Source organism: Xyrauchen texanus, chromosome 6, assembly GCF_025860055.1.
Source record: "Xyrauchen texanus isolate HMW12.3.18 chromosome 6, RBS_HiC_50CHRs, whole genome shotgun sequence".
Classification (NCBI taxonomy): Eukaryota; Metazoa; Chordata; class Actinopteri; order Cypriniformes; family Catostomidae; genus Xyrauchen; species Xyrauchen texanus.
The window spans coordinates 21279359-21293513 of NC_068281.1; positions in this window are offsets into that span (position 1 = coordinate 21279359).

A 14155-nucleotide genomic window follows, 5' to 3' on the forward strand; every position below is an offset into this window, starting at 1 on the left:
AAGAAGGTTTCTTGTACATTGCAAGTTAAAGGTTTATTTGATTTGTGTTAACTAAAGCAGCAAGACAATTAATTAATTTGGGTGAATAACCTTTATTTCATTTTTCATATATAACATCAAAAAGGGTTTCTTTTATTTTGATTCATTGATTATTTTATATGCCTTATTTTAGTTTTGTTAATAAATAATTGTTGTTAATCAGAGATATATTTTCTGAGACTGATTTATATTTTACAGTATAATTGTTAAAAGGGAGGCACTGCTTTAGATATTTCTAATACTTTTGAGTTTAACTGTACTAATAGCGACCATACTTGATAATCTAGCATATTTCTCTATCTAAAAGCTGGGATACCAGGTTCCTGTGTGCCATCTGAAATCAAGAAGTACCAATAAGAGGGTTACATTTTTGGAGGCACCGCTGGGATTCATTTCCCTGTGTGGTTGACTACGCTACAGTGTTTGTGAGAATAGTGTGTCATGGATTTCTCTCAGGTTGCTGAGTGGAGTCATCAGGTCTAGGTTAGTCCTGCTAACTGTGCCATCCTTAGTGGTGTCCCTTTAGATGTGAAGGACGAAACCATTATGGAGGTGCTAAACACAGTGAAAGCTTTTGGACGTACCAGAATACGGGGATGATGAGGAGATACAACAGGAATGAACTTGTTTCTGTTGATTGAAACTAGTGGTGAGATTGACCCAAGAACTGTACCTCCCGAAGTAGGCATTCCTGGAGTAGTGGGGCCTTGGGGTGTGCATATCCTTGAAACTGTAGATCCAGTTGTGGAAGAAGCTACTTTTAAGGAGAAGCTGATGTTTCTGATGCAACAAGAAGGCAAGTCATTGATTGATGTGAAATACCTCCTTGAACCAAAACAAAGTCTCCTAATGTTGATGTAAATATGAACTTAGTGAATGCTATTGACCATCTGGTTGGTTCATAAGTGTACACATGGGCATAGTGATACTCTTACTTACGGTAAACTGAGAGTGTTCTCAGGTGTGCAACCCCTTACACCTGGGGAAGAGGATTATGATTCCTGGATGGAACAGGCAGCTCAGATCTCGGGGCTCTTGATACTGCATATGGCAGTATAGAGAGTGAGTCAGACCTTATTGTGAAGTTTGGTAGTACTTACCAAGAGCCAGGTCAAATAAAAAATCAAATCACTTTATTGTCACACGACCATATACACAAGTACAACAGTAGGTGAAAGTCTTGTGTGCATTTCCGAGCAACATAACAGTCATGACAGTGACGAGACATATACCAATTACAATAAACAACATATTTACACAACACAATAATAATATACAATGTACAGTAAACAATACACACAATATAGAATACACATACAATAAAACATTTAAATAAAGAGTATATACAAATATATATACAGTAGTTGTATTGTGGAGAATATAATTAAGACTGTCCAGTGTGAGATATAAGATTAATAAAGCGTTGTACTGATGTATATTGATCGTGAGAGATCAAGTGTTCAAAAGTCTGATTGCTTAGGGGAAGAAGGTTTCATATAGACGGCCGGTGCAGGTCCTGATGCTGCGATACCACCTTCCTGATGGTAGCAGTGAGAGCACCTCCTCTCTGTAGGCTGTTTCATCATTGTCAGTGATCAGACCTACCACCATCGTATCGTCAGCAAGCTTAATGATGGCATTGGAGCTATGTGTTGCCACACAGTCATGCGTGTATAGGGAATACAGGATTGGGCTGAGAACACAGCCCTGCGGGACTCCAGTGTTGATGGTCAGTGATGAGGAGATGATGCTGCCCATTCTAACCACCTGACATCTGCCTGACAGGAAGTCCAGGATCCAGCTGCACAGCAAGCTGTTTAAGCCCAGAGCCCAGAGTTTCACATCAAGCTTGGAGGGCACTATGGTGTTGAATGCTGAGCTGTTGTCTACAAACAGCATTCTCACATATGTGTTTTTTCCAGGTGGGAGAGAGCAATGTGTGTTGTAGATGCAATGGCATCATCAGTGAAGCGGTTGTTGCAGTAGGCAACAGGTAGGTGAGCAACTCTCCTCTTTTCTGTACAGACTTGATAAGATTCTTCCTTGTATCTTTCTGAAAGGATGTGGTAAAGTGGAAGACTTGAAGGAGCAGATCATTAAAGGAGCTCTTACCACTGAATGGTAGCAATGAGGCTAAGAATGACTTACAATTTGCGTAATCTGCCAAGTTCTTCTGAACTGCTTCGAGAAGTAAGGGAGGAAGAAAACTGGATTAGTGCCAGAGATGCTGTACCTTAGGTAACTACTTCAGAGGAGGTGGTAGATAGCTTGAAATATGACATGAAAGAATGGTCAACTAAACTGAGTAAACTACTGAAAATTGTCTCTGGAGCTCCCGTTATAGATTCATCTTTGCAGAAAACTGTTCCTGTGGTGGTTTCTGATGATAAGGGTAGGGATGCTGTTCCTAAGAAAGACCTTGTTATGCTGGTTAAGCCAGTTATTTTCTGCTACAAGTGTGGAGAAGATGGACATAACAGAAGAGAGTGCAAAGGTGAAAAAACCTGAGGAAGGTATCAGAAGCTTATTAAGCAGAGTCACTATGCGGGAAACTCCAGAGGGTTTCTGTGAAGGAACGACACCGGACTCCGCTTAAAATGCATTCCAACTCTTTTCCTTCTGAAGGTCAATGTTCTTCTGATCTTCCTTATGGATTAGTAGGTCCAACATCTGAAGTTCCTGTGCAAATAGAGGGGTCTATGCCAAAGCATTATTGGACAGTGGTTCACAGGTTACTATCTTGTACAGCAATTTCTACCATACTTATTTGGCCCATTCACCTTTGAAGCCTGTGGAAAACCTGGAAATTTGGAGTTTAAGCTCTCATAAATATACTTATGATGGTTACTTACCCATTTGTCTTGAATTTGCAGAAGCTGTTGTCAGAGTACCTCAAACAGTGCATGCTCTTGCTTTTGTTGTCCTGATCCAAAGCCGGACCAATGGATAGCAATCTTGGTTGGGACAAATAATTCTTTGATCAGACAATTCAGTTTTTAAATGCTTGCAAGAAGAAGGCTGGAGAAAACTTCACGAGTGTCTTGACTGTTCATCCGGTGGTTAAAGCAGCTTATGAGACTATTCAGGATTCAATTGGAGTGACTGCTTGTTCAGATAAATCTGGAGTGGTTTATCCAGCATAAACCAATTACTTTGAGGCCTGGAGAAATTCATCAGATTCATGGAAAGCCAAAGTTTTGCAGTGAGTTGTTTGATAAGCATGTTCTAATTGATCAGGCAACTGATACCATGGCTCCCAAAGAATCGATGGTGAGGCCTGTATTATAACTTGCTTCAGCTGGGTCAAACTGAATGGTGACTGTGACTTTGAAGAACATGTCCAGTAAGGAAGTATTTTTGAAGTGTGGTACTCCTATTGCTCACATCTTCAGTAGATTTAGTGCCTCAGCTGACTACCAGAAGCGGCGTGTCCGTGCCAAATACTTTTCTGTCTCATGATTCTTTTGACTTTGTTTACTCTCCACTCCCTGAGGAAGCTAAACAACATTTGATTGAAAAGATTATGGAGAGGCAAGATGTTTTTTCTGGGATACCAGGTTCCTGTGTGCCATCTGAAATCAAGAAGTACCAATAAGAGGGTTACACACAGAAAAAGTTAGTAAGTGATTTTATCACACTAAAATCATGTTAACATATCTTGTGGCTATACTTCTGAGACAGTGAATATTTGAACGTTTACGGATTGTCCCCATTCACTTAAATTCTAAGTGCCTCACTACAACCCAGTTTTTTTTATAAATAAAAGTTGGGACAAGTCGAAATAGATTTTTGTGTTAATCGATATTATGCCACAAATACTGTCGATTGAGCTTAACTTGTACTGAACCCGAATATTACTTTAATGTCTCTCTGATTTCTTTAATGTTTTTTCTTTCAACCTTTACACACAGGTCATGCATAAAACATACTATCGAGTGTAAGTTTATTGAATATATTCATTTAATTTATTAACCTACAAGTCCATCTATTCTATTTGGTGTCTAATAAAAAAAGTGTCAAAAAATTATTTCGGAAGTACATCTCACCAAATAGTTGTAAATTGATCAGTTCTGTTGTAATACAGTGACAACTAGTGCTTCATTAGGAAAATAAATACAACCAGATGCAATGCTACTCAAGGTAAATAAAGTCCAATAAAAGAGTCACTTTTGATATAGTCTTTTGTACTCATGTTCTATGTTCATGTGATCATAAACTGTTGAAAAAGATGGCTCTGCTCTAAATTATGTATGAAAGTAATGTGTATATTTTTGCTTTAAGGTCTATGAGCAATACAAATAAATATTCTGATACTGTTTCATTCTCAATTAAACATTTACATTTGTTGTCAACACTATTGTTACATAAATGTTGCACATTGCTCTTACGAATTAGCTGAAGCTGAACTTGCTAAAAGGGTACGTGGCTGTATCTAACTTTTCCTGGGGGTATTACTGGAGAAACTAATGTGGGTGGGACTTCTGCCGGATGGTTTTCTATAGCATTCCTTAGCTCTGGCTGCAGTCATTTTTGACCCTGTTTACAGCTGGTAATAAGATGCGTTTCGGGTGATCCGATAGCAAATGGTCAGTGCTAAATATAGTTGTAAATGTGGTGTAAAATATTTTGTGATTGGATCAGAAAAATAACATACAGAGGTAGTCAAATCCACATCGCATTTGAGGTTTAAAACTCCATCCCGATCCGTCCCATATGGCAGTGAAGCACCACCTCTCACCAGTCAATCACCCGCATAGTTTAAACTTACGTGTAGATTTAAAAGGAAATAAACATCCCATCGGACAACTTGAAAAAACGATTACAGCTTACAGAACATTACAGCTCTTCCTCAGTGTGTCTGTCTGTTTTGAACATGCAGTGTGACAGCTTACTTTACAACAGAAGTAATGCCTACATTTAGCGCTAAGCATCATGGAACATAGGAAAAAGGTGGACAGGCATGCATGTTTTTGCGTTTGTAGAAGAGAGAGAGAGAGAGAGAGAGAGAGAGAGAGAGAGATGGTGGGATTGTTCTTGCTATTTTACAGTGACCTTGAAGAATGAAAGTAGTGTACTGTGCAAAGGCATCAGTTTGTTTAGAAACAGTTTCCATGGCAACCAAGTTTTTTTTATTTGTAATCTGCAAGCTTCAGATGAGGGTATATGTGATTTCATGCCAAACGTCAGACTTCTGATCCGTAAAATACATTATTTGTGCCTCGACGAATACAAATTAAATGTTGCAATGCAGTTTAAGAATGTTGCATGTATCAGGGCCACAATCCCGGCAAATTCTGCATACTGTCTTATAACAGAGTGAATATTAAGAAATAAAAACCTAACACTGACTGTATTATAGGAAGTTTCTGAGAATAAAGGTCAGGTTGTCATCACTTTCTCTGACACATTTGGGGCTATTTCTAAGAAGAACAATAGATTTACTGGAGGTTGGCTTCTAATAGCTTCTGTCAGGTAACCATAAACCAAGTGACAGGCTAAAAAATTAGAGACCAGACATGCAGTCAGCACTCACTACAAAAAAAAAAGACAGTAACTACGTCTACAATTAAATAGAGAAAATTTAATTACATTTTTTTAAAAGCTTTTGTTTGTCAAGCCAAATCTGCAACATAAAAATTCCAAACTCTATTTTCTTTTTATTTGAGCAAAGTTGAGCCAAACCAAAATATGTATTTATTGGTCTTGTGAATGAGTGTGTGCCATAATCGCACAATGGGCAGATCTGTGAAGAGTGTACATAGACGAGAGTGTGTGTTGTGGAATCAGGAGCAGATATCCACCATAGAAGCATAGTGAGGTGCAGAGAATAACGGCCAGCAGATTTGAAGGTAATCACATTCCTGACACGCTGGCAGAGACAAGGAATCCTCCGTTGAAGATTCGTGAGCGCAAAGAACAATAGTACAGCGAGATGGAAGGTAACCACACTCCCGACACATGGGTAGAGATGGGCAACCAAACAGATACACAAGACAGGACCAAGTAGGCAGAGAGAGTGAGGTAAGTTAATTCACATCAAACACACTTCAACACCAAACACATTCAACATGACATATGAAGGGATTTAAATAAGCAGGAACAGGGAAGGGACAGGTGCCACTCATCATCTGAAAGTTGGCATGATCAGCATTTCCATGGAAATGATCAGGGTTCCCATGGAAGTGCTAATTCTGCCTGCCAGCGGCACCTGAATCACATGAGGGAGAAAACATCAACACAGTTAGAACAAAACAAACAGAACATGGAGCATAAGTGTCCGGATTCTGACACAGACCAAAATCAAACCATACAGGAAGTCATTATCCAGACACCATGCTCCGGATATTAAACAAGACCGACCGAAGAGCGCATGGCGGTAACTCATACCCAGACCCATGCACTCAACACAAGACAGAACATGGGGCAATGATGTTATGGTCTCTTCAGACAAAAACCCAACCTGTCAAAGTGACAGGACCTTGACCATTTTATTAAACATTTATTAAATATATTTTTTAGTCTATAGACTGTCAATAGGCTTTCTAGCTAGCTAACTATCTGGCAAGCTCTCTTAGTATGGTCTATATTTGTTTTTGGTTCACTTGGCTAGTATTTGGTCATGTAGGTTTCCAAGTTACACTTACAGTACGTAGCTACTAGCTTGGCCATGTTAGCTACCACTTTCATCTGAAATAATATTAATTTAATCTCTCCCATGAGTAAAATATTAATACTAATGCAATAGTGTAGTTTTGGGGGAACTTAATTTGACTTTTATCTATCCCACAGGATATTCTGAGAGAGCAGTTTATTAAAGCTACACTATGTAACTTTTGGGCCTCTAGCGGTTGAAGCATAGAACTGCAAGTTACTTGAGGAGGAACATTGTTTTGGTTATTATGTCAGTTGGGCTTTGGCGTTGCTCTTCTGCACAGATGAATCTGATGGATTGAGGAGTACCAGTGTAACCTTGGTTACAAGTGATCAACTTATCAGAGCGAATGTCACTAACAACAAAACTCACCCCCTCCCCGCAAAAAAAAATTTAAATAAAAAGAAATAACAAAAGGAAGAAAAAGATGCATATCCGTATTATTGCAGGTAAGTAACATATCTTCCGCTGTTGTTTTGACTTATTGAAAATAATTTTCAAAATAAATATCATTACAAAAGACAACGATTGTTAGTCATATCAGAGTCAAACTTGTCAAACAGTGGAAACAGTGCAAATGGTGGAAACTTTTATAACCTAGTTAGCAGGCAAGTAGACTAAGGTAGTAACTGGTATAGAGATAGCATTGTCACCAGAATAAAGCCATTTTTTTCCTTGTCCAAAATTATATCAAGCACTGCAATACCACAATCCATAATAAAATGTCCCATTAGTGTGGCTAACGTTATCTAACAAACTACCATGCTAAGAGAGCTACCAGGCTAACTATCGGTCCAAATAAAATATCTTACCTGTTCGTACGGATGACTGAAGGAAGAATGCAATTTCCCACCAAATCCATCCTGACAGCTCTAAAATATAAATTACTATTATAGACTTACTGTAGTGAATCAGGAAAATACATGGTTTGGAAGACGTATTGTTGGTGTACTTGCTCACTTGATCTGCAACAACTGAACCTCCTTCTTCTTTTTGTCATTATTACATGAAAATTATTTTCTTTAATAAACTCTCTTCCATTTTTTCAACAGCCTTGTGTACTAAAAGTAGTATGAATATTATAAATGTTATCTAAATTAACATATTCTATTTTTGCACTTCAAAGCTGTGGGGTCTCTTGAAATGTTCAGTATGCTGTTCTTAGGAAGTTTATGTATTCTACCCCAATGCTTATGGCTAAATTGATTCATGACAAGAAACAGGAAAAGGTTGTCTTGTCATAGTTTGGTGTAAATTAAAAGAACAGTATAATGAACCTCAAATGTGTGAGACTGCAAAAAGTAAAATAACAATTGTTAAAAAAACGTTTTGTAAGAAATCCTTAGTATTGTATGATCCCAGGCTACTATAGTTTGAAAAACTTACATTATAGTAAGTTAAGCCTTACAGTATTCCTGGCATGTCAAATACCTTTTGAAATAATAACTGCATACAGTATATAAAGTATGTGCTGAACTTGCAGAATTGTGCCTGTTGGCTCTTCTGCAGTATTTACACTGAGATGTTCATGGTTGCTGTAGCTACCATAACTGTCTAATAGCAGAGTGCTTGTAAGCAGCTCCTAATAGCCAATCCTAATGTAGGAGGCGGGATATGGGGTGGAAAAGGAATCGAGCAGTCTAAAGTTAGAGTATTTATGAGGAGAGAGAGCGCGTGAGATCTTACACACGCAAAAAATGTATTCCTCTTTGCAAGATACCTCTGTATTCAAGCGTGTGCAAAATTCCTTTTTTTTTTCGCTCAAATTATCAATTACAATTTTGGCACATATGTAACTCCATATCATATGCGTGCTCTCAACGCGAAGACTGTTCCAAAAGGAAGGTATCTTAACTATGCTGCCTCATAAGACTCATCTTATTTAGGCCAAATGTAATCCTTCCCCAGGTTGGCGATCCCAGAATGAACCATGATGAGCTCAGTGGAAAAATAAATACATGATAACTTTTGGTTATAAATGTACTTTTAATCCATTCAGTACTGAAAAGTCAGAACCGGGACTTTTCCCGAAGGGCCGGCCATGAAACGGAGCCAAATGGGCCTGAAATGGGCTGCCGTGTTATGCAGAACGGGCCACAAAACGACGCCGCGATATGCCGAAGGGAGCAGCAATATGCAGAAAAGGACAGCGACATATCTGTATCTCTTTGCTAATACAGGCATGCATTCATCATATATACAAGGCTAAAATGGAACACAAACTTCATACTTTCCATTCCAGCCCACCTGTACACAGCAAAGAGCCTCCCCAATAGATGGGTAGCCACAGATGGCTTAGCTCATGGTGCCAAAGCTTGATCAAAGTCCCCCTTTTTATGCTCTAGCACAAGCCAGAAGATCGAACACTCTAATGCAGAGTTTACATGATTATAGGCCCGATTTTCACTTGCTGACAGTTTTGTGGAGATCACCGACAAAAACCAGAATTCATAAGCAAATCGGAGCTTGCTCCCATGAGCGATGAACGTAATGTATTATCAAAGACACGATCTGAGAAAAGCGCTGACGCGTCACCGATGTCAGTGAGATATCTAGAATGTTAAATATCTTGACCTGTCTGCGATTCCAAATCCAACTGCAGCGTTGACCTACAGCCAATGAGAGAGCAAGAAACGGGGCAGGGAAAGAGTCAGTGATAGGAGTCCTGATGTACCTGCAACAGAACATCAACAGCAGTATCAAGAAAGTCTCACTGGACCGAAGAAATGGAGGAAAAATATGTGGAACATTGGCAGGACTGTACCACAACCGGGTGGAGAAAGAGAAGAGTTGGATAGAAATGACCAATTCTCTTGGTCAGGTAAATAGGTAGAGTTTTCAGTAGGAGGTACTTTTCATATTGTAACCAATAAAATATATGATTAAAAACATACACATCATATTATGAAATGCATAACATATTTTCATGCATTTGTTTTCCTATCTCGTATCACTTCTCATGTGTAATCTGTTGTGAAACGTAATTTGGAGTCCAGGCAGAGTCGTCGGGGATTTATCAATAATGAAATGTTTTCTAATGTGTTCACCCCTGTTGCCAATTTTGCATGTAATTTGAAAACTCTACGACTTCCATGACAATACAGACAGTTGTGTAATATGAACGGTACCACAATCTGACGTCTTTGAAAGTTGCGTAGTGTGTAGGAGGTATTAAACAGCCATTAGTGCTGATGGTGCAATAATGGAGGACAAATTTATGGTCCTAGAGTTGAGCTCTATTCTCTGTAGCTCTGCATTTTACGATATGAGCAGTAATGAATGGCTACATGCCTAAACTGGGCAAGAAAAAATTTGTTTGAAAAGATTGCTGGCTTTAATCATGAATTAACATTTGACATTTTCCTCTTTAAAAAAGTCTTTAGTCATGAAAACTTTAATAGTAATTTTCAAAAAATGTGTTTAAAATCATGTATGCTCATATGAGATGAGGACTACAGACATATCATTATCCTAAAAAAAAGCTGCTTTATTGTACATCAAGAGGGTCTCCTCATGGGGGCTGCCATGTTAGGATTACATAACCTGCCGAATGCTACTCGCTTATTCTCGGCAACCACCTTCATTTGGGATGCTTTCACTAGTAGATTAAAGTAAAAGTTCAATCTAAAATTAAAATTCCCTCATCATTTACTCACCCTCATGCCATCACAGATGTTTATGACTTTCTTTCTTCTGCTGAACACAAATGAAAATGTTTAGAAAAATATGTCAGCTCTGTAGGTCTATAATACAAGTAAATGGTGACAAAAACTTTGAAGCTCAAAAAAGCTCATAAAGGCAGCAGTAAGGGTAAACATAAGACTACAGTGGTTTAATCCATGCATTTGGCAGCAATCCAACCTGTTTGAGTGAGAACAGAACAAAATATTGCTTTTTCACTAGAATTCTTGACATCAGCAGTCTCTTTGGCGATCATGATTTCAAGCTTGGTTACACTTCTTTGCACCATCTAGCACTTTGCACATGCTTAAAGCTCTAGAAACTTTAATCAAGCTTGAAATCATGATCGTGCCTAGAGACTGCAATGGCAAGATGGAGTCTTATGTTTTAACTTTATGCTGGTCACCATTCACTTTCATTATATGGATCTACAGAGCTGAGATATTCTTCTAAAAATCTTTTAGAGTTTGTGTTCTGCAGAAGAAAGAAAGTGAATGATTACAAGGGCACAATGCTGCATATCTATGCTCCGAGGTGTCAGCGTCAATCCAGGACGATTGCTATATTGACCAGCTCAACATGAACATAAAATACTGAGTGCAATTTTAATGACTTTCTGAGACTAAAAACCAACAGAAAACAAAACAAGGCAAAGCAAAACTTTAAAGAAATAGTTGAACAGTCAACACCACACACACAAATATATAAACAAGAAAAAAACTAAGTTTAGAAAAAAAACTAAGATATATGATCAATCCATTTATAGTTTTATTATCCATAAATGAATGTATAGGCATTTCAGTTCTAGAGTTAAATGAGGAGCACTGTATAAGCAAGCACCCAAACCTGCGGTTAAACCTCCTGGTAATCTTTGTGACTTGACAATTTCAATATCTTTTGGCTGTTTTCTGAAGCCTATGATTATAGCCTAAATTCTGAATATTATTTCTGATAATTAAGGCCTATTAATTGCCTAATGTCTATATTTAATAACGAATACTAGGGAAATGTGTCCTGTAAGTCTGATTTCCATAACACTGTGATGCAATAAATGAAGTTATTGGCTGATGCCGCAGAGTTAGAGGCAGTTTCACTACCTGCATGCCATGAAATGACCCTGATCTCAGCAATCAGGAGCTGAATAGGAACTCCTGTTATAGTTAAATGTTCATTGGAGAAGGAGAGGTTGGAAAATGGATTCAGTCGCAGACTGATTGTAATGTGATCCAATATGCAGAGACAGTGCGATCTGATTGTGTGAATTTGGATCATCTAGAGCCATTTATTTGTACAAAAATCCTGTTATGTTTAAGAAAGCAGACGATAAAATAACTTAATGAATCTGAATGGTTGCATTTATTGCAGAGATAATGCTTGGTATTACAGAGATATCAAAGGATCAGGGCTTGTTAGCTCTTCTCATATTTACTGTATTGCTTAGTGTTATTGATCTACAGTAGATTACTATTTACCCTTGGAAACTTACTGATCTGTTACTTCTCTGAGATAATCACAATGTTACAGTAGATATGCAACCTTATGGAAAATTCTATTGCTCAGTGGCTGCTCTTAATGGACTTAATGGAGTTCTCATTTCTCTTTTAAGTGTCAACATTGTCTCAGATGTTTCTCCTAAAATATCTTTGGAGAAAGACAAATAGACACCCATAAGACAACTATTGTCATAGAGTAAATGTATAGAACTTTATAATTATTGTGAATATAGCTCAGATAATTAGATTTTTTGAAGAATTTCATGAGAAATGTTTGAGTTCATATTTATGATTGAAGTATTTGTTGGATCTTAGCCAATCTGAATACAGTCTGAGACAGTGTTGAGATCTGTTCTGAAACTCTGGAGGAGACATTTGTAAGATAACTATAGCCCTTTTCTCAGAGGAACTATTTGAGATTCAGGAGACTTAAGAACATACTGTATCTCCATTTGTTCTCCATTTTATCATATTGCTATCTAGGAGCATTTTATTTCCAATGTGTTCTTCAATACTACATTTTTGAGACATTTCTTGTGATCACACTAGAAAGCATTTGTCTGTAATAATACAGTTGCAGCTTGCAGCTCAATAAATCTTGCAGAGAGCTGCAGTGTGTGAAGTTAGTGGCCGGGACTCCTTAAATGCTGTCTGAGTCACTCCCATTTTAATTGTAACCATGGGAACATCCAATCTGTGTGTGACCTGTGTCAACAGGAGTGGAGGGTTTCGGTCAATATGGCTTGTCGATAATATTCCACCTGTATTACAAAGCCAGTTCTAAGACTGACAGCCTCACCAAATGGCCTAGCCACTGTTGCTTCTACAGAGATAAGAAACACCGAGCACTGCAGCTTTAAGCATTCCAGATTGTTATCGACACATACCCAAACCATTTTACACAGTCTGAGTCCATTAGAAGTTTAATTTCTAACTTGCTTGCAAGATTTAGGACAAATATCTCTATTTTTCATATGTATAATGGGGAAAGAAACAAAAGGAAATCAGCCATTGAAAACCGCATATGTAGCCATGTCTATAAAGACATGCCGTTCAATGTGGCTCCAGAAAATACTACACAAAACCCTCAGTGAGCAGTTAACAAAGGCAAAATACCTCCAAAAGCACTTACATAAATGCATCATTGATTATGGCAAAAGGATGTCTGAGCTGCACTCAGTTAAAGCAGCCACTCAGAGTGGCAAGTGTCAAACAAGTGTTGGCACACCATACATCTTCATTCCAGCTCAGCTGAGATGAGGGAGTATAAACATCAGTCAAGTCATCCTCAACACAAAAGGAAAATGTGAATGACAAGCTTTCCTATAAGGTTGAATAAGACATCTAATTATGCCACTAACAATCTTGTTTTACGAGGCCTTCTGTGCCAAGATTACAACTCAATATTACCCTCAACACATCAAACAAAGGTTGATAACAACATCTAGTCTGGATCTGTCAGATGGTGTAGAGGTAATAGGATTTGAAGGTTATCTCTATCTGGACATGCACAAAGCATATAAGAGTACCAACCTATTTGCTAACTGATAGTGCCACAGCTATAGCTTGTTTTCCATTTAGGGAGAGAGAGAGAGAGCGAGAGAGAGAGAGAGAGAGAGACTAACACAAATTACTCAGTGGCTGTATCTACTCTCCACTGATGCTCTGCCCAGTCGTCCATGGAAAGGTTTTGGAGGTTATTTAAAAATGGGACACGGCACAATATGTTGCAATTGCCAAATGGGTTTCTGTTTACACATCACATCTGTGTGATAACCTGACCACAAAAGGTGTAAATGGCCTGCTGTGAAGTGAAACTAAATGTTTTAGTCGGATTTTAAATATCAAAGAGGCTAATGAGACAGTTGTCTTTACTGGTACCAATGGCTGAGCAATGCCAAAGTTTTGGGTAAGTTACTTAAGAGTAATCCACTATTACTACATTACTATTTAATTATCTGAAATTGTAATCAGAATACTTTACTGTAATTTACTTTATTCATTACTTTACAGTTTTATTTATTTGTATTTTACACTCAATGAAATGTCTTTTGTTTTCTCCTTGTCCATTTTCATAAGAGAATGTGGTTCTCTCTTACAATGACTTTTCAGGGCTAAATTATACTTACTGGGTGAACAGGCTTCTTTTAGTTCACCTGAAAATGATGAAGAAATACTCTTTTTATTTATTTTTTTTTTTGTGCTGCTATGGTCATTTAGTGACATTTCCCTTAAGTTCTTGACCAAAGAGAACTCAACTAGTCGAATGGCATTGATGATTGGTGTGGAT